At 28.7% G+C, this 24,492-nt stretch overlaps 1 non-coding gene across 1 annotated transcript; it reads right to left on the minus strand.

The window, feature by feature from the left end:
- Positions 1 to 24,137: 24,137 nt before the first annotated feature.
- LOC139856711 (small nucleolar RNA R71) lies at positions 24,138 to 24,244 on the minus strand. The gene has a single exon (XR_011762173.1). It is a non-coding gene; the product is annotated as a small nucleolar RNA R71 (small nucleolar RNA).
- Between the last annotated feature and the right edge of the window lie 248 nt (positions 24,245 to 24,492).

Genomic DNA, 24,492 nt, shown 5'->3' on the forward strand with positions numbered 1-24,492 from the left:
GCTTATTTAAATCAAAGTAATCATGATGTTGGACTAAATATTAAAGACGGGGTTATTGGGCTTTGTACCATAATTGGGATTTGAACAAAAGACCGACACTTGTGGAAATTGGACTATGGGCTATTAATGGGCTTTATATTTGTTTAACTGAATGATAGTTCGTTAATTTAATATAGAGATTTACAATTTGAGGTAATTATAAATAACTACATACACTCGATCGGACACGATGGGCGAAATATTTGTAAGTACTAATAATCGTTCATTTAACCGGACACGGAGATGGATTAATAGTCAATGGACTCATTAAAATAGGGGTGGAGTACATACAAGGACACTTGGTGTAATTGTTAATAAAATATTAAAACCTTGGATTACACACAGTCGATAACCTGGTGTAATCATTAACAATGTATATAAACCTTATTACAGTTTAAGTCCCCAATTAGTTGGAATATTTGACTTCGGGTATAAGGATAATTTGACGAGGACACTCGCATTTTATATTTATGACTGATGGACTGTTATGGACAAAAACCAGATGAACATATCAAATAATCCAGGACAAAGGACAATTAACCCATGGTAATAAACTAAAATCAATACGTCGAACATCATGATTACGGAAGTTTAAATAAGCATTATTCCTTTATTTCATATTTCATCGCAATTTTATTTACTGTCATTTTATTTATCGCACTTTTTAATTATCGTACTTTTTAATTATCGCAATTTTATTTACCGTCATTTTATTTATCGTACTTTAATTTATCGCATTTTAATTATCGTTATTTAATTTACGCTTTAAATTAAGTTATATTTATTTTTAATATTTTACATTAGGTTTTAATTGCTACTTAAGACATAAAATTGACAAACCGGTCATTAAACGGTAAAAACCCTCTTTTATAATAATAATACTACTTATTTATTTATATATATATATATATATATATATATATATATATATATATATATGTATATATATATATATATGTATATATATATATATATATATATATATATATATATATATATATGTATATATATATATATATGTATATATATGTATATATATATATTTATATTTTTACAATTATAGGTTAAAATAATTATAGCGTTAAACTTGTTTACTGTATCCCTGTGGAACGAACCGGACTTACTGAAAACTACACTACTGTAAGATTAGGTACACTGCCTATAAGTGTTGTAGCAAGGTTTAGGTATATCCACTTTATAAATAAATAAATAACTTGTGTAAAATTGTATCGTATTTAATAGTATTTCGCAATAAAAACATAACTATTTCGTATACGCTGCTGCACACATCAAGTATTTTTGGCGCCGCTGCCGGGGAACACTCAAACGCCTAAGCGAAACGCTATAAAAAAAAGAGAAAAATATATATCTATATTTTTAAGTGTTTAAAATAAAAAAGGTTCATATTTATAAAAGCTAATAAGAAAAATATATAAGTTTTATTATATTTTTTTATATATTAAAAAGTTAAAAATCAAGTAAAAAAGTAAAAAAAAAAAAAAAAAAAAAAAACTGAACCTGCACGAATTTGACCTGCAATCATCTGAATCTGCTTTACTCCGCACTCGCGGAGCTTTTGGGCAGAAAATATCCGCACTCGCGGAGCCTGGCAGACTGAAACTTAGTACAACAATAATTACGCAGTTAGGGCTTTAGTTTTATTATTATTATTAATTAATTAAGATTAGGTTTTAATTAAATATTAATTAGTCTTAGTTTTAATTAATTTTGTATTATTAGTTTTAATTAGTTTTATAAATTAATAATTTTACAATATAATAATATAAAAATAATATTTTTATAAAAATAAGTAATTTTTATCATTTTTTGTCTTTTTTTTTATAAATTGTATATTTTTAAATATTCGTACATTTTTCGTTCGTATTTAATTTTAAACTTAGTTTTTGCCGTAGTATTTTATACTTCTAGATTTTTAAGACTTTGCCGTAAAATCCCTTAAGTGCTTTTTCCTTTAGATTTAGAATTTAGACGCTTTAAAATTTTGCGACGCAGTTTATAAATTTTAGTGCCTTTTAAGTTATTGCCGTTTTGGATATAGAATTCATTTTAAGCTTTAATACCTTTAGGCGCAACTTTTTAGATCTAATTTTTAGATTTTTAAGTTTCGACGCTCTACTTTCTTATTTTTATTTTTCGACTTTTTATTATTGACGTTTTTCGACGCACTCTTTTTCTTTCTCATTTCTACGCTCTAGTTTTTAGGACATAGATTTTTATCTTCTTCAAAATTTCGACGAGAAAAATTATTTTAAGCGGTTAAATTGATAGACATCCAAAATTTTCTGGTTCGTAGTAATAGTTGGATTTGTTAGTGGCGAGTTGTGGGCTTCCGATTTAAAGGGTCCTGGCTACCCGCTGCATCTATTGGCTATTCGAAACGTGGGCAAAATCAGAAATGTCTATTAATTTGATAACTTATATAATTTTTATCTTTATAACTAATAGGATATTCAGTGAATGCACTGAGCAAAACGTTCACCACCTTTCATACGTTCACCACCTGTAACTCGATCAAGACATCTAGCCAATATTGTTGCCGTTGATTTTTCTTTAGAATCATCATCTAGTCGAACAAGTACTCCAATTCAAATTTCTGATAATCCATTTTTTGAACCCGACTTCACAAGTGAGAACCAGGAGGATATTCAAGGACAATTCTAAGATCCTGAACCACTAACCATTCCTCCTGAACCACAAACCGTTAATCAGAATCCTCTAGTGATTCGTATTCAACAAATTTAAATATGGAAATAACGGAACCTCTAAGTATGGAAGATCGAATGAGAGCTACACGCAATGGCCAAGGTCACGCCATTATTAAGCCAGACATTAATGCGCCAGATTATGAAATCAAAGGACAAATTCTACACATGGTAACTAATCAATACCAATATAGTGGTACGCCAAAAGAAGATCTAAATGAACATCTTCGAACCTTTAATATGATTTGTACTCTATTCAAAATCATAGAGGTATCTCATGTTGTTTCCCTGGACTTTAAAGGGAGAAGCCAAAGATTGGTTAGAATCATTACCTGAAGGGGCGATTGACACATGGGATGTCTTAGTTGAAAAATTTCTTAAACAATTCTTTCCGGCATCTAAAGCCGTGAGACTTCAAGGAGAAATTGTTACGTTCACACAAAAGCCAAATGAAACTTTATATGAGGCGTGGACAAGATTTGGAAAGATATTGAGAGGATGTCCTCAACACGGTTTAGATACTTATCAAATAGTACAAATATTCTACCAAGGATGTGACATTACTACACGAAAAGACATCGACATAGCAGCTGGTGGTTCTATTATGAAGAAAATCGCAACTGAAGCTCACAAAATCATTGATAACACAGCCTCCTACTCGCATGAGTGGCATCAAGAAAAAGATATCTTTCGATCATCTAAAGCGGCTAGAGCCAATTCTAGCCATGACTTTGATTCCGTTTTCACAAAAATAGATGCTTTCGAAAGACGAATGGAAAAGATGACTAAAGATATTCACGCAATACGAATCAGTTGTGAGTAATGCGGTGGACCACACTTAACAAAAGATTGTCACATTGAGCAAACGATGGAACAACGTGAGAATGTTTCCTACATGAACCAAAGGCCGGGAAATAATTATCAAAATAATTATCAACCGCCAAGGCCAAACTTCAATCGAAATCAAAATATTCTTTACAATCCAAATGGACCCAACAATAACTCGTACAACCAACAAGGTCTGAATAACCAACCAATTCAAAACAACACTTTCAATCAACAAAGACCTGGCTTGTATAAACCACCACAACAAACCAAAGAGAAAAAGCCAAATCTGGAAGAAATGATGGCAAAGCTAATGGACTCTCAAACACAATTTATTACATCTCAAACCCAAACAAATGAGAGGTTTGATCAGTCATTAAGAAGTCAACAAGCTTCCATTTTGAATCTAGAAAAACACGTAGGTACTCTTGCTAGCATGAAGAGTGAGAGGGAACAAGGAAAGCTACAGAGTAATACTGAAGTAAATCCTCGAAATGAGAATGTTAATATGGTGTCAACAAATTCTGAAAAACCATCATCAGAAGATGGGAAGGTTTTAGATGTGAGTAACAATGAAGAAGTTACAACGCCACCACCACCACCCGAGTATGTAAAGCCAGTGGTGGTACCATACAAACCACCCATCCCGTTTCCAAGAAAAGAAGTTGAGTATGAGAAAGTAATAGGTAATATAGTTTGTGATACCTCTGGAAAGAAGAAGAAGAATAAGAAAGTACAAGAAACAAAAACCGTAAAGATAAACCCGGTGAAGACAGTTCCACCAAAACCTCCACCCAGGGTGGGTGATCCGGGTGAATTTATTGTTCCATGCCTACTTAGTGATTGTGTCATGTATGATGCACTAGCAGATTTAGGTACTAGTGTGAGTGTTATGCCTCTTTCATTATATAAGAGATTAGGAGTAGGTGAGTTAAGTCCAATGAAAATAAGTGTTAGACTCTTTGATCAAACCATTAAGCACCCAGTTGGAATTGCTGACAACCTACCCGTTCAAGTAGGTAATTTAACCTTTCTAGTCGAATTTATTGTCATTGACATAGAAGAGGACTCAAACATTCCTCTAATTTTGGGTCGACCATTCTTAGCGTCTACCGAGGCGTTATTTGATGTAAAAGAAGGTAGAATGACACTTAGTAATGATGAAAAATCGATCACCTTTGTGAGTCGAAAGGCTAAATCTCCACCAACCAAAACCGTTGAACCAACAAAAACGATTGGTAAGAACCATATTGTTTTACCAACTCCAACGGTAGTTCTTAGCAATAATAAAATGCCTAAGTGTGGGGAAGATGAAGTAACACCTAATGATGACCTGATAACAAAGAACCCCATTGTTGATACAAAATTAAATGACTCCGTTATTAACAGTTCAATGAAGAAACTTATTAAACGGATTCGCAATGCTAGAACCAAGGGGAACTCTAAGTTATGTAACAGGTTAGTATCCAATCTATCGCCTAAAGAAAAGATGAAACTAGTTAAATTTGTAGATTTTACACAAGAATCCGACCAATGGCTTAAAGCAAAAATTATAGATATGCAAATTGATTATGGTCCAAACGAAATTGACGATGAAGTTAATCACAATTTCAAAACCACAGCTACTTAAGTGTGGGGAGATTCAAATGTTCTAAGAAATAATGCTGTCTAGAGTTAATTGTTCTGTGCTCGTGTAGTTCCGAGAATGGAATCCGATTGGTCTTTTCCACTAGCAGACACTAAAGAACTAGTTTTCTCCCTCCATTCTGAATTTTTTGTTTTGTAGGTTTTGTATGAAATTAATATGCATTTTAAATTTAAGTTTTGTGTGAATTTAAAAACAAAAATTACTTTATTTCATTAAGTTTAAAAAATGATTTCTAAAATTCATCGTAAGTTGAAGACTAGGTCATAGAACCGAAATTGCTTTACCCGAGGGCGGGGCGAAAAATTTTGTTATCATTATTTTTAATTTTATTGATCTAAAGTATACCAAAAAAATTAAAAAACCCAAAAAAAAAATGGAAAGGAAACATACCGAAACTACCTAAAGTAAAAGGAAACAAAATTTTAAAAAATTATTCATTTAAATTGTTTTAATAAATAAAGATTTTATAAAAAATAATAAAAATATTATGTATGTTTGTAGTTTATCTTATGTACAAAACAGGATAAAACATCGCATTTTCAAAGACTGAAATTAAGTTCAGCAAAAGCTACTAATTTTAATGACAAGACGTAAAATATCAAATGTGATATAAAATAATATGTTTGCAAACTCGGTATTTTTAATCACTTTTCTACACTAATCACCCTCATGAATTTATAATTATAGTCTGATTTCCTGCAAATGAGGGCATTGCATGGTCTCAAGTGTGGGGAAGGGTTATAAATTCTCTCGGGTTTACACTTAGTTTATTTGCCAAATTTTGTGAAAATTTGAAAAAATTTCAATAAAATGAATTCAAAATCATGTTTATACATATTTATGAACGATAAAAGTAGGTGTTAATGCCGAAATTATTGTCACCTCAGAGAGAACATAAATGGAGAAACAACCCAAAACGCTTGAATTCATTTAAAATGGAATAGAAGATTATAAAAAGGCAAAGAAAAGAATAAATAAAAGCTAAGTGTGGGAAGAATTTACCAATTTCTTTAAAACACATATCACATATTTGGTACAGATTATTGCAGGTACTTTTGCTTTGGACTAAACTAATCAGTTTTACCCGATTTATTGTAATACCTTTGAAAGAATAGATGGATCTACACGATGAATCAATTCCATCATTGAAAGAAAGTAAAGTCTTCCGAAAAAGACACGCGCTTCTTGATTTAGGTCAGGAAATTATCGTCCAGACCAGCTGTAGGTTGACGAAAAATCTAGAAAAGTCATCTCTAAAATCAGCAGGAAATCCACGGACCTCAGCATCAAACAGGGTCGCCAAGTGGTCAGACTTATCCTTAACCATGAGAGGATCTGTCTCGTAAAATGGGGAGGGTGCCATGCAAATTAGCTTGATAAGACTAATGAATCAGACCCCCAGAAAGGATAATCTCCTTAAAGATTAAAAATCAGCTTTTAAGACTGATATTACTCAATCCTTGAGATTGACCTTAAAGATTGAGAATTCAAACTCATGGAATTCAATGATATCTAAACTCGAGCTTGAACGAGAAAATATTTTGATCAAATTAAAATCGATTTTTTTCCTGAAAACCCTATTTTCATTGCGTTCATTACCATTGAACGTAAAATACTAAGAATTCACTGGAATTCATTAGGTCACCTGAACCAAATCGGGTGTCAACCGTAAGAACGGTGGTTGCATAGCATGGTCGAAGACAGGACCTTGTGCCAGACCGAAAATGTAGTAACCCGTCCTAATTCATCTGGACGAATACATTACAATTGATTACATCGCGAGGTACTTGACCTCTATATGATACATTTTACAAACATTGCATTCGTTTTTAAAAGACAAACTTTCTTCACATCGAATGTTGACGGCATGCATACCATTTCATAATATATCCAACTATAATTGACTTAATAATAATCTTGATGAACTCGACGACTCGAATGCAACGTCTTTTGAAATATGTCATGAACGACTCCAAGTAATATCTCTAAAATGAGCTAATGCACATCGGAAATTTTTTTCATACTTGAGAATAAACATGCTTTCAAGTGTCAACCAAAAGGTTGGTGAGTTCATTAGTTTATCATAATCATTCATTTTCATCATTTTAATAGACCACAAGATTTTAATTTCTCATAAATATATGTCCCATGCATAGAGACAAAAATATCATTCATATGGATTGAACACCTGGTAACCGACATTAACAAGATGCATATAAGAATATCCCCTATCATTCCGGGAAATCCTTCGGACATGATAAAACAACATCGAAGTACTAAAGCATCCGCGTCAATTAGTAGACTGGTTTACTAATTCTTAGGTTACCAAGCAAAAGGGGCATATTCGGCTTCGATCATTCAACCATATAATGTAGTTTCGATTACTTGTGTCTATTTCGTAAAAGATTTATAAAAGCAGCGCATGTATTCTCAGTCCCAAAAATATATATTGCAAAAGCATTTAAAAAGGGAGTAATGAAACTCACTGTACTGTATTTTGTAGTAAAAATACATATGACGACATTTGAACAATGCAGGGTTGGCCTCGGATTCACGAACCTATATCATTTGTGGATATATTAACACACGTAATCGTAATCGATCAGTTATTTATATACTCTTGTTATTAATAATATATTTGTTATAATATATGTTATTTATATAAATTTAATATAATTAGTTTATATGTTTTATATAACTATATTAAGGTTTAGTATATATCTATATATTAATTGATATAGTTAAACTAATATATTTTTGATAATAAAAGTATAACGTAATGTATTTTTATATAAAAGTATCTATTTATGATAATATTGATAGTTTTAGTGATAACAAAGTAATAATCTTATAAGAATGATAATAATGACAATAAGTTTAATAATAATAATACTAATGATTATATTAATAATAATAATGATAATATTTATAATACTACTTATTTACTAATAATAATAATAATAATAATATTCTTATTTATAACTATAATCATAATAATAATAATGATAACTAATACTTGCATGACAAAATTTATAATAATAAATACATTAGTAATGTTAATAATAATAATAATAATAATAATGGTTTTAATATTTATAACTATGATAATAATAATAATAAGAGTTATAATACTAATAATAACAATAATGATACTTTTGATATTAATAATAATTTTAAATACAGAAAATGTAAGTTTAATCAAGATGATAATTTTAATAATAATAATAATTTTACTAATTATAATTCGATAGTACATATGATTATCATTATCAAAATTTATATTTAATCATGATATCATCATTTTCATTACTTGATAATTCTATAACCTTTTTAGTGATCACCTATAGTAATTTTAATTTTCATAATCATATTACTATAACAATTTTTCATTGTATTCATAAACTTGATCATCTTTTTATAGCTATACTTTTAATATTTAGCATATCGAATTCAATTTCAACAATATATCTAGCTTTTATATCATACCATAATAATAACAATATTAATAATAATAACAATAATAATAACAATAATAATATAATAATAATAATAATAGAAATAAAAATTAAAAGAGTTATACCCTTAAAAGCTTCAAGTAAAAAGAAATGCTCGAGACAGGACTCGAACCCGCGACCTCCCGCTAACACACAAACCCTCTTAACCATTCCTCCAATCCGGTTTTTCTATTATACTACTAAACCCATTTATATTTAACTTATTTTTCTGTGTCATCGTCTTCTTCCACCATAAACGACTGGATTCCAATCATTTTCCTAACTCTAATTATTATTTGATGTAATATTAACTTAGAGATAACATATAATTGTGAGTTAATTTGGCAAACCCGTATTTAAACAAAAAAAAATAAATTAAGAACACCGCTGCTGGGTCACGGCAAAAAAAAAATAATGATTATGGTTTTGAGAACGTTTTGAACAAATGTTACAACACGAAGTATGTTAGAAATCATTTATGAAAACTTTCCAAATCCTCAATTTGACTTGAAACATAGCAGAAACCTCGAATTTAATTGACGAATAATGTTTGACTTTTTAAGTCTTAAACTTTGACTCAAAAATTCTTGATGAATATAAAGAATTGGAATCTAAAAATTTGCAGATAGTTTAGATACATGAATTCAAACAAAACTGCATTTTTACATTTATAATTTTCATTCGAAATCATGGTTTTGCATTTTTTTTTTTCAAACCAGAGGTATCGATATATATTCTAAAAGAAACACTTACATTATCAAAAAAAAAAAAAAAAAATTCATTGGAAGTGATAATTGATAGTGAATGTGTAAAGTCGAATGAGTTTTCTTAACCTTTGAAATCTGATCGAGTTTTAGGAGAACCATGGGTCAACAGTATATGAGCAGGTACCAAAATTAAATAATCAAAAATTAAAAATTTAAAGCAGATAGGGACTGATAACAAATTGGTACCCGATTGCTGTTGATGCATAGAAATTTTTAGACAGAAACAAATTCTTAGGAGAGTTGATTGAGATGGTAAACAGATTTGGGTTTAAAAAAAATGCGTATATATATATATATATATATATATATATATATATATATATATATATATATATATATATATATATATATATATATATTAAATTCTTTAACTTTTGATATTTAACAAGTATAAATATTAATAAAGTAATTAATAATAATAATTGATAAATAAAATTATTACTTAGAAATAAATGATAATTTTTAAATAGTTTAATTACTAATAGTAATATATAAAAAAATTGATAATACAATCTTATTAGTTATAATGATGTTAATATTATTAATGATAACTATAATATAATAATTTATACATATCAAATTTTATATATATCTTTTGTATTAAATAATAATATTAATTATACAAGTTTCAATATCTATAAAGTAATGATAATAATATTAATATAACAATTATTTTCAATCTTGCACTTAAATGTAATATCACTATATAACATATATTATATCACAATGAGTATTACCTTGATAAATCGTAATAACCAAAATTAAAATTTTACTACCATTTATAATAATAATGTTATTAACAATGCCAATAATATTAATAATAATGTAACAACTCAAATATATGAAATTTCATATGACATAATTAATAATGCTGACATTAATATTAATATTTATAATGATAATGAAAGTATTAATATAATATAACCACTATATTTTAATTCGTATTATATATTATTAATTTTTGTAATATGATCATATATAACATGATTATCTTTATTGAATATTTGCTACTTATTAATTATATATATATATATATATATATATATATATATATATATATATATATATATATATATATATATATATATATATATATATATATATTATAAATTACAGTATACATGTAATAATATTTAGTCATAGTAATCATATATATTTATATATAGATTCATTTTAAATTTACACTTAATTATTTTGTATCCTATTTTACATATTCAATTTTAATGCTTAAATTATATTTTATAATTTCAAATTAATATACATGTACTTACATTTATATATACTTATTTATTTACAAACAATTGTTCGTGAATCATAGGAAATGGTAAAAGGGCAAATGCATTCATGTAAGCTGTTCCAAAGTTTTCGAGACTCAACATTACAGATTTTGCTTATCTTGTTGATATCACATAAAGATTTAAGTTTAAATTTGGTCGGAAATTTCTGGGTCATCACAGTACCTACGCGTTAAAGAAATTTCGTCCCGAAATTTGATCGAGGTCGTCATGGCTAACGATAAAAATGTTTTCATGACGAATATGAGTTGATAATTTGAGTTTTATCATTATTGAATAATAATGATAATATAATTCGATTATTCTAAGAATACGAATGAAGCTATCGCAAAAAAAATGAATTAAAGAAAATAAGATTTTCCTTAGCTGTTGACGTAAACATGGTTGAATTCCGGAATTCAAGGGATTTAAAGAAAATCCTCGAAATCTAACATATTTGATTCTTCGGTGAATAAGGAAATTAAGATCTCTATAATTAAATATGGTGATCTGCTTCGATTACTCTATCTGATATTTCCATTATAAATTAAACTCTTTCGTTCCATTATTCTCACCATTCCTATACTTTCTTTCTTAGTTCATACATCCAAAAGATTGTGAAATTGCTTAATCCAATTCTAATCCTTGATATTTTCCTAATTATCATTTCTGTCATCCTTTCTTTCAATCTTCCATCAGAAAAATCTGTTTACTTCTACAATTACCTTGGGGTGATACTATTCTTAATTATACCGTGTCTTTATATTGCTATTCGTATTAATATCCACGGTTTGTAATTTATTTGTTGTTATCGGGCTTTATATTTTCTCTTATATTTTGGAGTCCCTACTTTCATCTTCTATAATATTGTCAGTCACAGTTAATGTTCTCTCTTATTTGCTGCGATTTATAACCCCTTTCTATTTCGGAGCTCCATGCTTTTGTTTTCTTTTCGCAAGTAATGGTCCAGAATCCATAGGTGTGGAATTTTGAATGAACATGACTAATATTCTAAGAGAGATTTGTAATAGCACGATCTTGATTGGTTAAATTACCAGAATCACTAAAGATAGAACTATCAAGAATATATGTTCTTGATATGTTTAGAGATTAGATAGAATGTAAGAGTCGTGTAACATGGCACATGATGACGTTTTGGTCTGTGAAACATCACGTTTCATTAGAAACTCAGCATGACTTACTGTAATATAATCACGTTGATCAAGTGTCATTATATTATACTAACTCATGCATCAGTTCCCAACACTACTTCAATAACATTCATATTTTAAGCTCGAAAGTTTACAGAATATAGAAACTAACAGTTTCTATATGATGTAACACTGATAGCACGAAGAGATTAATGAGTTCAGATAAGAATAGTTATGAAAATATCTTCAGAAATATGGAGGATATTTATAATGAAAGATACGATGATATCTTGGAATTTCTAACATCGAAGGATGGTGAAGAAAATTTGTCCGCAAGAGTTTGGAGTCAGAAGCAAGGTATTCGCTAAAGATTTCATCAGAAACAGAATCATCAGGATTCTTAATGTACAAGTTTAGTCCTTGTGATTTGTTCAGAGACTCCTTCGTAGTTTGCTCAACCAGTTTTTCAGTTTCAAACTTTTTCTGAGCTTTGCCAACATACAATTCTTTATCATCAACTTTTGGCTGTTGAGGTCGTTTACAGTTTTTGTTGCTTCATTCAACTTCTCAAAATTCAGAGTATTAATTTGCAGACTGGGTACTTTTCAGAATTTCAGAATGGAAGGTCATAGTTCTAAGAGCTAAATGTTATATGGATACATATAACTGTTGATGTGGAAACGTTGCGAGACTCACAATAAAGATTTGCTGATTCCCGATAATTGGTATGGCAATTCTTGTTACAAGATGCGGATGAGTACATGATAAGACTTCAGTAGATAAATATAGTGATTTATCGAAGAGATTTAAGCCAAGGAACAACGAGGTTGCTGGTACGTCTGCTGGAAATATGATGGAATATAAAAGGTTTCCCGATAACAACAAAAGAGCACGCATATATATCAAGATTATAATAAGGCTAATCCGAATGAAAATCAAAGTTGACTTGCTGGAGCTGTGACAAAATTTGCTACTTTGAAAGGGATTGCAAAGTTATTTTCGGTAATAACAATGCCAAAGGAGCTAGCACAGATACGTGTTAAATGTTTACTCAAGTTCCGAGTGTTTTTCAGGTGCATAACTATATGCATAAATCTTTCCTTCCGTAGATGAAGTGCAGTTGGTTCATCCTCTCGATTGAGGTGTTTTCAAGATTCATGAAAGGTTTGATGAACGCAGATTATAATCTTCAAGATACAAATGAGGTTTAAGATGAAATCAAGTGGCAAACTTGAAGAATTGTTTAGTTTCATATGTTATAATCAATATTTTAATACATTTTAATTGTCCAATGTCATTAGTCCACAGTCGATAGTCCACAGTTAGCAATTCAATAATTTAATATAATATTTGAATTAATTAATATGTATCGTGACCCGTGTACATGTCTCAGACTCGATCACAACTCAAAGTATATATATTATTATCGAATCAACCATAACCCTGTATAGCGAACTCGATCATTACAGCATATAGAGTATCTATGGTTATTCTAAATAATATATATAGATGCGTCGATATGATATGTCAAAACCTTATATACGTATCCCGATATTTAAAGTGCGTAAAATAAATAACAGAAATTAAATGACGATAAATAAAGTGCGTAAAGTAAATAACAGAAATTAAATGACGATAAATAAAATTGCGATAAATAAATTGCTATAAATAAACTGCGATAAATAAAATGTAATCAGTTAGCTAGGAACAGTTAGCGTGGATTCTTAACAAAAATTTTCTCAAAGTTAATTAGTTTGTTTCTAACAAATTTTATTTTGTCCAATGTTTTCTTCATTATGCCACTTGTTGGATTCTGGTAAGTCAAAACCCAAATATGAAATTGAATGAAAATGGTTATTCTGTGGTGAACGGATTCGTATATCGGTAGATGTAAGTAGAATAGTAAATGACTGTTGAATCAGATTCGAAGAATGTACAGTGTAACTTATTAATGTGAAATCTAAATATTCCTCGGGTATTACCTACCCGTTAAAATATTTTCACCATTAACAGTTTGTACAAAAGAATTTTTAATTACAATCTTTATGAAAATATACTTACATATATATTTTCTTCAGATGTAATCGTGGATTTAATGAGTTAACATGATATTAATCTCATTTGCTTTTTGATTTGAGCTAAAATAAATAATCTCTAAAACTTTTAGAAATCACATATTCTACGCAGAATATTTCTTCAATGAAGTTATGGATCAATACTTCATCGTTTATTGCTGTTGGTACTCCTTGGTATCTATGGTGCGGATGTTGCTGAAGCTGGTATGTTTTGTACCATATTTTCCAAGGCTACAACTCGGGCGTGAAGTTCGTTGACTTCTTATATTATTCCGGGATGATTGTCGGTCGGAAAGAGCGGATGAATAAAGTTTTGAATTTGAGATAGTATATAATCATGGCGAGATATTCGGGTAATGAGGGCGAAAATAGTGTTTCGGATTGGTTCGCCGGTGAATGCTTCAGGTTCTTCGCCAAGAGTGCAGGTTGGTGGGTGGAAGGGATCGCCTTCTTCTTGTCTCCATCGGTTAAGTCAACTACGAACCCATCAGATGAATTGGGGATGTATGATTGGTTGATTCATTCCGGTGACACCGCTTTTGGAGCTTAGGTGGATATCCATGTCGGAATAGCTGTCGGAATAACTATCAGAATAGCTATCGAAATCTGAGGGACTCGAACTGGTTGAGGGATTCATCTTGTACGATCAGATGAAGGATTTTCGATAAGAAATAGATTATAGGATGTAGATTAGTACCCTGCAATACATAATTTACATATGCATATATAATACTAAAATCCCATAAGTTACGGAGGAATCTACGGAAGCTGTCGGGCAAAGGTAACAATAACAGATACGCTAAGATATGAATTTATCTATACACTGTCTATGCAGTAGAGGCAGTAAGACGTGTCTAGACTTTAAGGATGATAAGCAAATAATTTTCGACACTAAAGGATAAGCAAAACTTTTGACATGCAGACACGGTCGAAGTCCAGACTCACTAATGCATCCTAACGACTTATCAATTAGACACACTAATGTAGACCTGGTTCACTAAGACCACCGCTCTGATACCAACTGTAGTAACCCGTCCTAATCCATCTGGACGAATACATTACAATTGATTACATCGCGAGGTACTTGACCTCTATATGATACATTTTACAAACATTGCATTCGTTTTTAAAAGACAAACTTTCTTCACATCGAATGTTGATGGAATGCATACCATTTCATAATATATCCAACTATAATTGACTTAATAATAATCTTGATGAACTCGACGACTCGAATGCAACGTCTTTTGAAATATGTCATGAACGACTCCAAGTAATATCTCTAAAATGAGCGAATGCACATCGGAAATTTTTTTCATACTTGAGAATAAACATGCTTTCAAGTGTCAACTAAAAGGTTGGTGAGTTCATTAGTTTATCATAATCATTCATTTTCATCATTTTAATAGACCACAAGATTTTCATTTCTCATAAATATACGTCTCATGCATAGAGACAAAAATATCATTCATATGGATTGAACACCTGGTAACCGACATTAACAAGATGAATATAAGAATATCCTCTATCATTCCGGGAAATCCTTCGGACATGATAAAACAACATCGAAGTACTAAAGCATCCGCTACAACGGATGGGGTTTGTTGAGCCCAGTAGATCTATCTTTAGGATTCGCGTCAATTAGTACACTGGTTTACTAATTCTTAGGTTACCAAGCAAAAGGGGTATATTCGGCTTCGATCATTCAACCATATAATGTAGTTTCGAATACTTGTGTCTATTTCGTAAAACATTTATAAAAGCAGCGCATGTATTCTCAGTCCCAAAAATATATATTGCAAAAGCATTTAAAAAGGGAGTAATGAAACTCACTGTACTGTATTTTGTAGTAAAAATACATATGACGACATTTGAACAATGCAGGGTTGGCCTCGGATTCACGAACCTATATCATTTGTGGATATATTAACACACGTAATCGTAATCGATCAGTTATTTATATACTCTTGTTATTAATAATATATTTGTTATAATATATGTTATTTATATAAATTTAATATATTTAGTTTATATGTTTTATATAACTATATATTAAGGTTTGGTATATATCTATATATTAATTGATATAGTTAAACTAATATATTTTTGATAATAAAAGTATAACGTAATGTATTTTTATATAAAAGTGTCTATTTATGATAATAATGATAGTTTTAGTGATAACAAAGTAATAATCTTAAAAGAATGATAATAATGATAATAAGTTTAATAATAATAATACTAATGATTATATTAATAATAATAATGATAATATTTATAATACTACTTATTTACTAATAATAATAATAATATTCTTATTTATAACTATAATCATAATAATAATAATGATAACTAATACTTGCATGACAAAATTTATAATAATAAATAAATTAGTAATGTTAATAATAATAATAATAATAATAATAATAATAATAATAATAATAATAATAATAATAATAATAATAATAATGGTTTTAATATTTATAAATATGATAATAATAATAATAATAATAATAATAATAATAATAATAATAATAATAATAATAATAATAATAATAATAATAAGTGTTATAATACTAATAATAACAATAATGATACTTTTGATATTAATAATAATTTTAAATACAGAAAATGTAAGTTTAATCAAGATGATAATTTTAATAATAATAATAATTTTACTAATTATAATTCGATAGTACATATGATTATCATTATCAAAATTTATATTTAATCATGATATCATCATTTTCATTACTTGATAATTCTATAACCTTTTTAGTGATCACCTATATTAATTTTAATTTTCATAATCATATTACTATAACAATTTTTCATTGTATTCATAAACTTGATCATCTTTTTATAGCTATACTTTTAATATTTAACATATCGAATTCAATTTCAACAATATATCTAGCTTTTATATCATACCATAATAATAACAATATTAATAATAATAACAATAATAATAATAACAATAATAATAATATAATAATAATAATAGAAATAAAAATTAAAAGAGTTATACCCTTAAAAGCTTCAAGTAAAAAGAAATGCTCGAGACATGACTCGAACCTGCGACCTCCCGCTAACACACAAACCCTCTTAACCATTCCTCCAATCCGGTTTTTCTGTTATACTACTAAACCCATTTATATTTAACTTATTTTTCTGTGTCATCATCTTCTTCCACCATAAACGACTGGATTCCAATCATTTTCCTAACTCTAATTATTATTTGATGTAATATTAACTCAGAGATAACCTATAATTGTGAGTTAATTTGGCAAACCCGTATTTAAAAAAAAAAAAATTAAGAACACCGCTGCTGGGTCACGGCTAAAAAAAAATAATGATTATGGTTTTGAGAACGTTTTGAACAAATGTTACAACACGAAGTATGTTAGAAATCATTTATGAAAACTTTCCAAATCTTCAATTTGACTTGAAACATAGCAGAAACCTCGAATTTAATTGACGAATAATGTTTGACTTCTTAAGTCTTAAACTTTGACTCAAAAATTCTTGATAAATATAAAGAATTGGAATCTAAAAATTTGTAGATAGTTTAGATACATGAATTTAAACAAAACTGCATTTTTACATTTATAATTTTCTTTCAAAATCATGGTTTTGCATTTTTTTTGTTTCAAACCAGAGGTATCGATATATATTCTAAAAGAAACACTTACATTATCAAAAAAAAAAAAATTCATTGGAAGTGATAATTGATAGTGAATGTGTAAAGTCGAATGAGTTTTCTTAACCCTTGAAATCTGATCGAGTTTTAGGAGAACCATGGGTCGACAGTATATGAGCAGGTACCAAAATTAAATAATCAAAAAAAAAATTTAAAGGAGATAGGGACTGATAACAAATTGGTACCCGATTGCTGTTGATGCGTAGAAATTTTTAGACAGAAACAAATTCTTAGAGGGTTGATTGAGATGGTAAACAGATTTGGGTTTCAAAAAAAAAATACGTAAGATATCATATATATATGTATCTGTATATAATTTTTTTTATTATATTTATAAGTTGCTTTATTGATTATATATATATATATATATATATATTAAATTCTTTAACTTTTGATATTTAACAAGTATAAATATTAATAAAGTAATTAATAATAATAATTGATAAATAATATTATTACTTAGAAATAAATGATAATTTTTAAATAGTTTAATTACTAATAGTAATATAAAAAAATTTGATAATACAATCTTATTAGTTATAATGATGTTAATATTATTAATGATAACTATAATATAATAATTTATACATATGAAATTTTATATATATCTTTTGTATTAAATAATAATATTAATTATACAAGTTTCAATATCTATAAAGTAATGATAATAATATTAATATAACAATTATTTTCAATCTTGCACTTTAATGTAATATCACTATATAACATATATTATATCACAATGAGTATTACCTTGATAAATCGTAATAACCAAAATTAAAATTTTACTACCATTTATAATAATAATGTTATTAACAATGCCAATAATATTAATAATAATGTAACAACTCAAATATATCAAATTTCATATGACATAATTAATAATGCTGACATTAATATTAATATTTATAATGATAATTAAAGTATTAATATAATATAACCACTATATTTTAATTCGTATTATATATTATTAATCTTTGTAATATGATCATATATAACATGATAATCTTTATTGAATATTTGCTACTTATGAATTATATATATATTATAAATTACAGTATACATGTAATAATATTTAGTCATAGTAATCATATATATTTATATATAGATTCATTTTAAATTTACACTTAATTATTTTGTTTCCTATTTTAAATATTCAATTTTAATGCTTAAATTATATTTTATAATTTCAAATTAATATACATGTACTTACATTTATATATACTTATTTATTTACAAACAATTGTTCGTGAATCATCGGAAATGGTAAAAGGGCAAATGCATTCATGTAAGCTGTTCCAAAGTTTTCGAGACTCAACATTACAGATTTTGCTTATCTTGTTGATATCACATAAAGATTTAAGTTTAAATTTGGTCGGAAATTTCCGGGTCATCACAGAAAAGATATATGGTGATCTTTACTATTTCTCCTACAAAGGATAGTAATTGCATCCGACACGTTTTTGACCATAATTATCTGCATGTCATTAGACATTGCCTTAACAGTTTCTTGTTCATCGCTTTCCTTTACAACCGGACGGTCGTTTACCGAAAGGTAATATACGGGACAAGTAAACTGGACGTGTGCTTTCCTAATACAAGGCTAGTAAGTGGGTGACACAAAACCGCAAGTTTTGAGCTAAAATTTTAAAATATGAAACCCACGCAACCCACAAAAATATTTTGTAAACACCGGTGAAGGGTTATTCCGGAAAACTTGTCTAGGGTAAAATCTAGCTTGAATTTTCAAAAGATCAAATATTTTCATAAAGATCCAATTTCCTTAAAGGATCTAAATTTTTATAAGTCATGTGGGACTATAAACCACATCGTTACTATCATTGTTTACACCGCCGTATTAAAATCACTGTCGTACAAAGTGTGAGAATAAAAAAAGTGATTCGAGTGAAGTGTGATTTAATTTCAAGTTCTATATTGCTTTAGGACAAGCAACGCTCAAGTGTGGAAATATTTGATAATGTTAAAAACGAACATATATTTCATAGCATTATCCCTCAAGAAAGACAAGCTTTTAGTTGCAATTGTTCTATTTACAAGTGATATTCGTTTAAATAATAAAAGGTGAAGACAAAAGACAGATTCGACGAATTGAAGACGCAAATGACTAAAAAGCTAAAAAGTACAAAGTACAATCCAAGTGGTTCAAATTATTGATGAGAAACGTCTAAAAATTACAAGAGTACAAGCCGTGAAACGCAAAGTACAAGATATTAAATAGTACGCAAGGACGTTCGAAAATCCGGAACCGAGACATGAACCAAATTTTAGCGCGCGACGCAACGGACCAAAAATTACAAGTCAACTATGCACAAGAATATAATATAATATATAATTAATTATATATATTATTATATATTATAATTAAACGCAGCTGATAATGCTAAAAACGAACATATATTTCATAGCATTATCTCTCAAGAAAGACAAGCTTTTAGTTGCAATTGTTCTATTTACAAGTAATATTCGTTTAAATAATAAAATGTGAAGACAAAAGACAGACTCGACGATTTGAAGACGCAAACGACCAAAAAGCTAAAAAGTACAAAGTACAATAAAAGTGGTTCAAATTATTGATGAGAAACGTCTCAAAATTACAAGAGTACAAGACGCAAAACGCAAAGTACAAGATATTAAATAGTACGCAAGGACGTTCGAAAATCCGGAACCGAGACATGAACCAACTTTCAGTGCGCGACGCAACGGACCAAAAATTACAAGTCAACTATGCATAAGAATAAAATATAATATATAATTAATTATATATATTATTATATAATATAATTTTACGCAGCCCACGTTTTGGATCTAATATGTGAGCTGGTTTCCAGACATCCGCACTCGCGGTACTTTTGTGAAGGATACAACCGCACTCGCGAAACTCTACAGTACAACGTGGGCCTATAAAAGCCATCGAATTTTGCACGAATTTTACACACTTTTTCTAATCTTTCCTCTATCTATCTCACGTATATATATATATATATATATATATATATATATATATATATATATATATATATATATATATATATATATATATATATATATATATTTATTTATTTATTATAATTTTAATTTTAATTTTAAATTCTAATAATAAGGGTATGTTAGAGAATGTTGTAAGAGTGTAAGTCAAAATTCTGTCCGTGTAACGCTACGCTATTTTTAATCACTGTAAGTTATGGTTAATGTTATTTTTAATTTAATGTCTCGTAGCTAAGTTATTATTATGCTTATTTAAGCCGAAGTAATCATGATGTTGGACTAAAATATTAAAATTGGGTAATTGGGCTTTGTACCATAATTGAGGTTTGGACAAAAGAACGACACTTGTAGAAATTAGACTATGGGCTATTAATGGGCTTTATATTTGTTTAATTAAATGATAGTTTGTTAATTTAATATAAAGATTTACAATTGGACATACTTATAAATAACCATATACACTCGATCGAATACGATGGGCGGGATATTTATATGTACGAATAATCATTCATTTAACCGGACACGGGAATGGATTAATAGTCTATGGAATTATTAAAACAGGGGTGAATTATGTACAAGGACACTTGGCGTAATTGTTAACAAAGTATTAAAACCTTGGGTTACACGCAGTCGATATCCTGGTGTAATTATTCAACAAAGTATTAAAACCTTGTTACAGTTTAAATCCCCAATAAGTTAGAATATTTGACTTCGGATATAAGGATAATTTGACGAGGACACTCGCACTTTATATTTATGACTGATGGACTGTTATGGACAAAAATCAGACGGACATATTGAATAATCCAGGACAAAGGACAATTAACCCATGGTAATAAACTAAAATCAACACATCAAACATCATGATTACGGAAGTTTAAATAAGCATAATTCCTTTATTTCATATTTAATTGCACTTTTAATTATCGCACTTTTATTTATTGTCATTTTATTTAATTGCACTTTTAATTATCGTTCTCTTTAATTATCGCAATTTTATTTTATCGCACTTTTATTTATCGCAATTTCATTATCGTTATTTACTTTACCCTTTAAATTAAGTTATATTTATTTTTAATATTTTACATTAGGTTTTAACTGCGTCTAAAGTTTTAAAATCGACAAACCGGTCATTAAACGGTAAAAACCCCCTTTTATAATAATAATTGCAATATATATATATATATTTATTTACAAATATAATTTTAAAAATATAGCGTTAAACTTGGCGAGTTCCCTGTGGACGAACCGGACTTACTAAAAACTACACTACTGTACGATTATGTACACTGCCTATAAGTGTTGTAGCAAGGTTTAGGTATATCCACTCTATAAATAAATAAATAACTTGTGTAAAATTGTATCGTATTTAATAGTTTTTCGTAGCAAAAATATAACTATTTTATACACCACCTGGCACACATCAAGTATTTTTGGCGCCGCTGCCGGGGAACAACACTTAACGCCGAAGCGAGACGCTATTAAAAAAAAAATTAGTTTTCTTGTTATTTTTTGTAAAAATATATTTGCATAAGTTTTAAATATCAAAAATATAAAAACATAAAAAATATATATCTTTAAGTCTTAAAAAAAGAAGAAGGTATTTTTAGTTATAAAATACTAATAAGTTATTTTTATTTAAAATATAAGTTTTAGTTATATTATAAAACATTTTCTATAAAATAAAAACAGAAAATTAAAAAAAACAAAACATAAAAAGTATAATAAAAAAACAGAACCTATCGAATTTTTTGACCTGCATCTGAGGTATCCGCACTCGCGGTACTTTTTGCCAGTTGGCATCCGCACTCGCGGAGGTCTCTGACAGGTCAAACTTCACAACATTAATTACGAAATTAGGGTTGTTTAATTAATTATTATTATTAATTAGGGTTTAATTAAAATATTAATTAGTTTTAGTTAATTAAATTTGTATTTTTAGGTTTTCATTAGTTTTATTACTTATAAAATTTAATACTTTTATAAAATATTAATTTAAAAATAATTTTTTTGTAAAAATTGTATTTTTTTACAACTTTAAGTTTATTTTTATATTTTGTATCTTTTTATTTGTTTTCGCGTAATATTTGTACTTTTCGTTCGTATTTAGTTTTAATTCATAGTTTTTGCCATAGTTATTTTTATTTCTAGATTTTTAGGCTTTGCCGTTAAATCCCTTAAATGCTTTTTCTTTAGACTAAGATTTAGGTGCTTTAGAATTTTACGACGCCGTTTTTAAATTTTAGTACCTTTTTAAGTTATTGCCATTTGGGATATAGAATTCCTTTTAAGCTTTAATACACTTAGACGCAACTTTTAATTCTTAGTTTTTAGACTTTTAAGTTTCGACGCGCTACTTTCTTTTTTTTATTTTTCGACGCCTATTATTTTTCAGCCTTTTATTTTTCGACGTTTTTCGACGCGCTCTTTTTCTTTCTTATTTCTCGGCACTCTAGTTTTTAGGGCTTAGAATTTTCTATTTCTTCTCTAAAATTTCTTTAAAATTCAACGAAAAATTATTTTAAGCGGTTAAATTGATAGACATCCAAAATTTTCTACTTCGTAGTAATAGTTGAATTTGTTAGTGGCTGAGTTGTGAGCTTCCGATTTAAAGGGTTCTGGCTCCCTACTGCATCTATTGGCTATTCGAAACGTGGGCAAAAGCAGAAAAGTCTATTAATTTGATAACATATATAATTTTTATCTTTTATAACTAATAGGATATTCAGTGAATGCACCGAGCAAAACGTTCACCACCTTTTATACGTTCACCACCTGTAACTCGATCAAGACATCTAGCAAATATTGTCGCCGTTGATTTTTCTTTAGAATCGTTATCAAGTCGACCAAGTACTCCAATTCAAATTTCCGATAATCCATTTTTTTGAACCTGACCTCACAATTGAGAATCCGGAGAATATTCAGGGACAATTCATAGATCCTGAACCACTAATCTTTCCTCCGGAATCACCAATCATTCAAACAGAAATTGTTGAGGAACCAACCATTAAATCAGAATCCTCTAGTGATTCAGATTCAACAAATTCAATTATGGAAAATCTGAAACCTCTAAGTACGGAAGACCGAATGCGAGCTAAACGCACTGGCCAAGGTCACGCAATTACTCAACTAGACATTAATGCGCCAGATTATGAAATCAAAGGACAAATCCTACACATGGTAACAAATCACTGCCAATTTAGTGGTGCGCCGAAGGAAGATCCAAATGAACATCTTCGTACATTTAATAGGATCTGTACTTTATTTAAAATCAGAGAAGTTGAGGATGAACAGATATATCTCATGTTATTTCCCTGGACTTTAAAGGGAGAAGCCAAAGATTGGTTAGAATCGTTACCTGAAGGGGCAATTGATACATGGGACGTTTTAGTTGAAAATTTTCTTAAACAATTCTTTCCGGCATCTAAAGCCGTAAGACTTCAAGGAGAAATTGTTACGTTCACACAGAAGCCAAATGAAACTCTATATGAAGCATGGACAAGATTTGGAAAGTTATTGAGAGGATGTCCGCAACATGGTTTAGACACTTGTCAAATAGTACAAATATTCTACCAAGGATGCGACATCACTACACGAAAAGACATAGATATAGCAGCTGGTGGTTCCATTATGAAGAAAACAGCAACTGACGCTTACAAAATTATTGATAACACTGCTTCCCACTCACATGAGTAGCACCAAGAAAAAGATATCGTTAGATCATCTAAAGCAGCTAGAGCCGATTCTAGCCATGACTTAGATTCCATTTCCGCAAAGATAGATGTTGTCG

Source organism: Rutidosis leptorrhynchoides, chromosome 6, assembly GCF_046630445.1.
Source record: "Rutidosis leptorrhynchoides isolate AG116_Rl617_1_P2 chromosome 6, CSIRO_AGI_Rlap_v1, whole genome shotgun sequence".
NCBI lineage: Eukaryota > Viridiplantae > Streptophyta > Magnoliopsida > Asterales > Asteraceae > Rutidosis > Rutidosis leptorrhynchoides.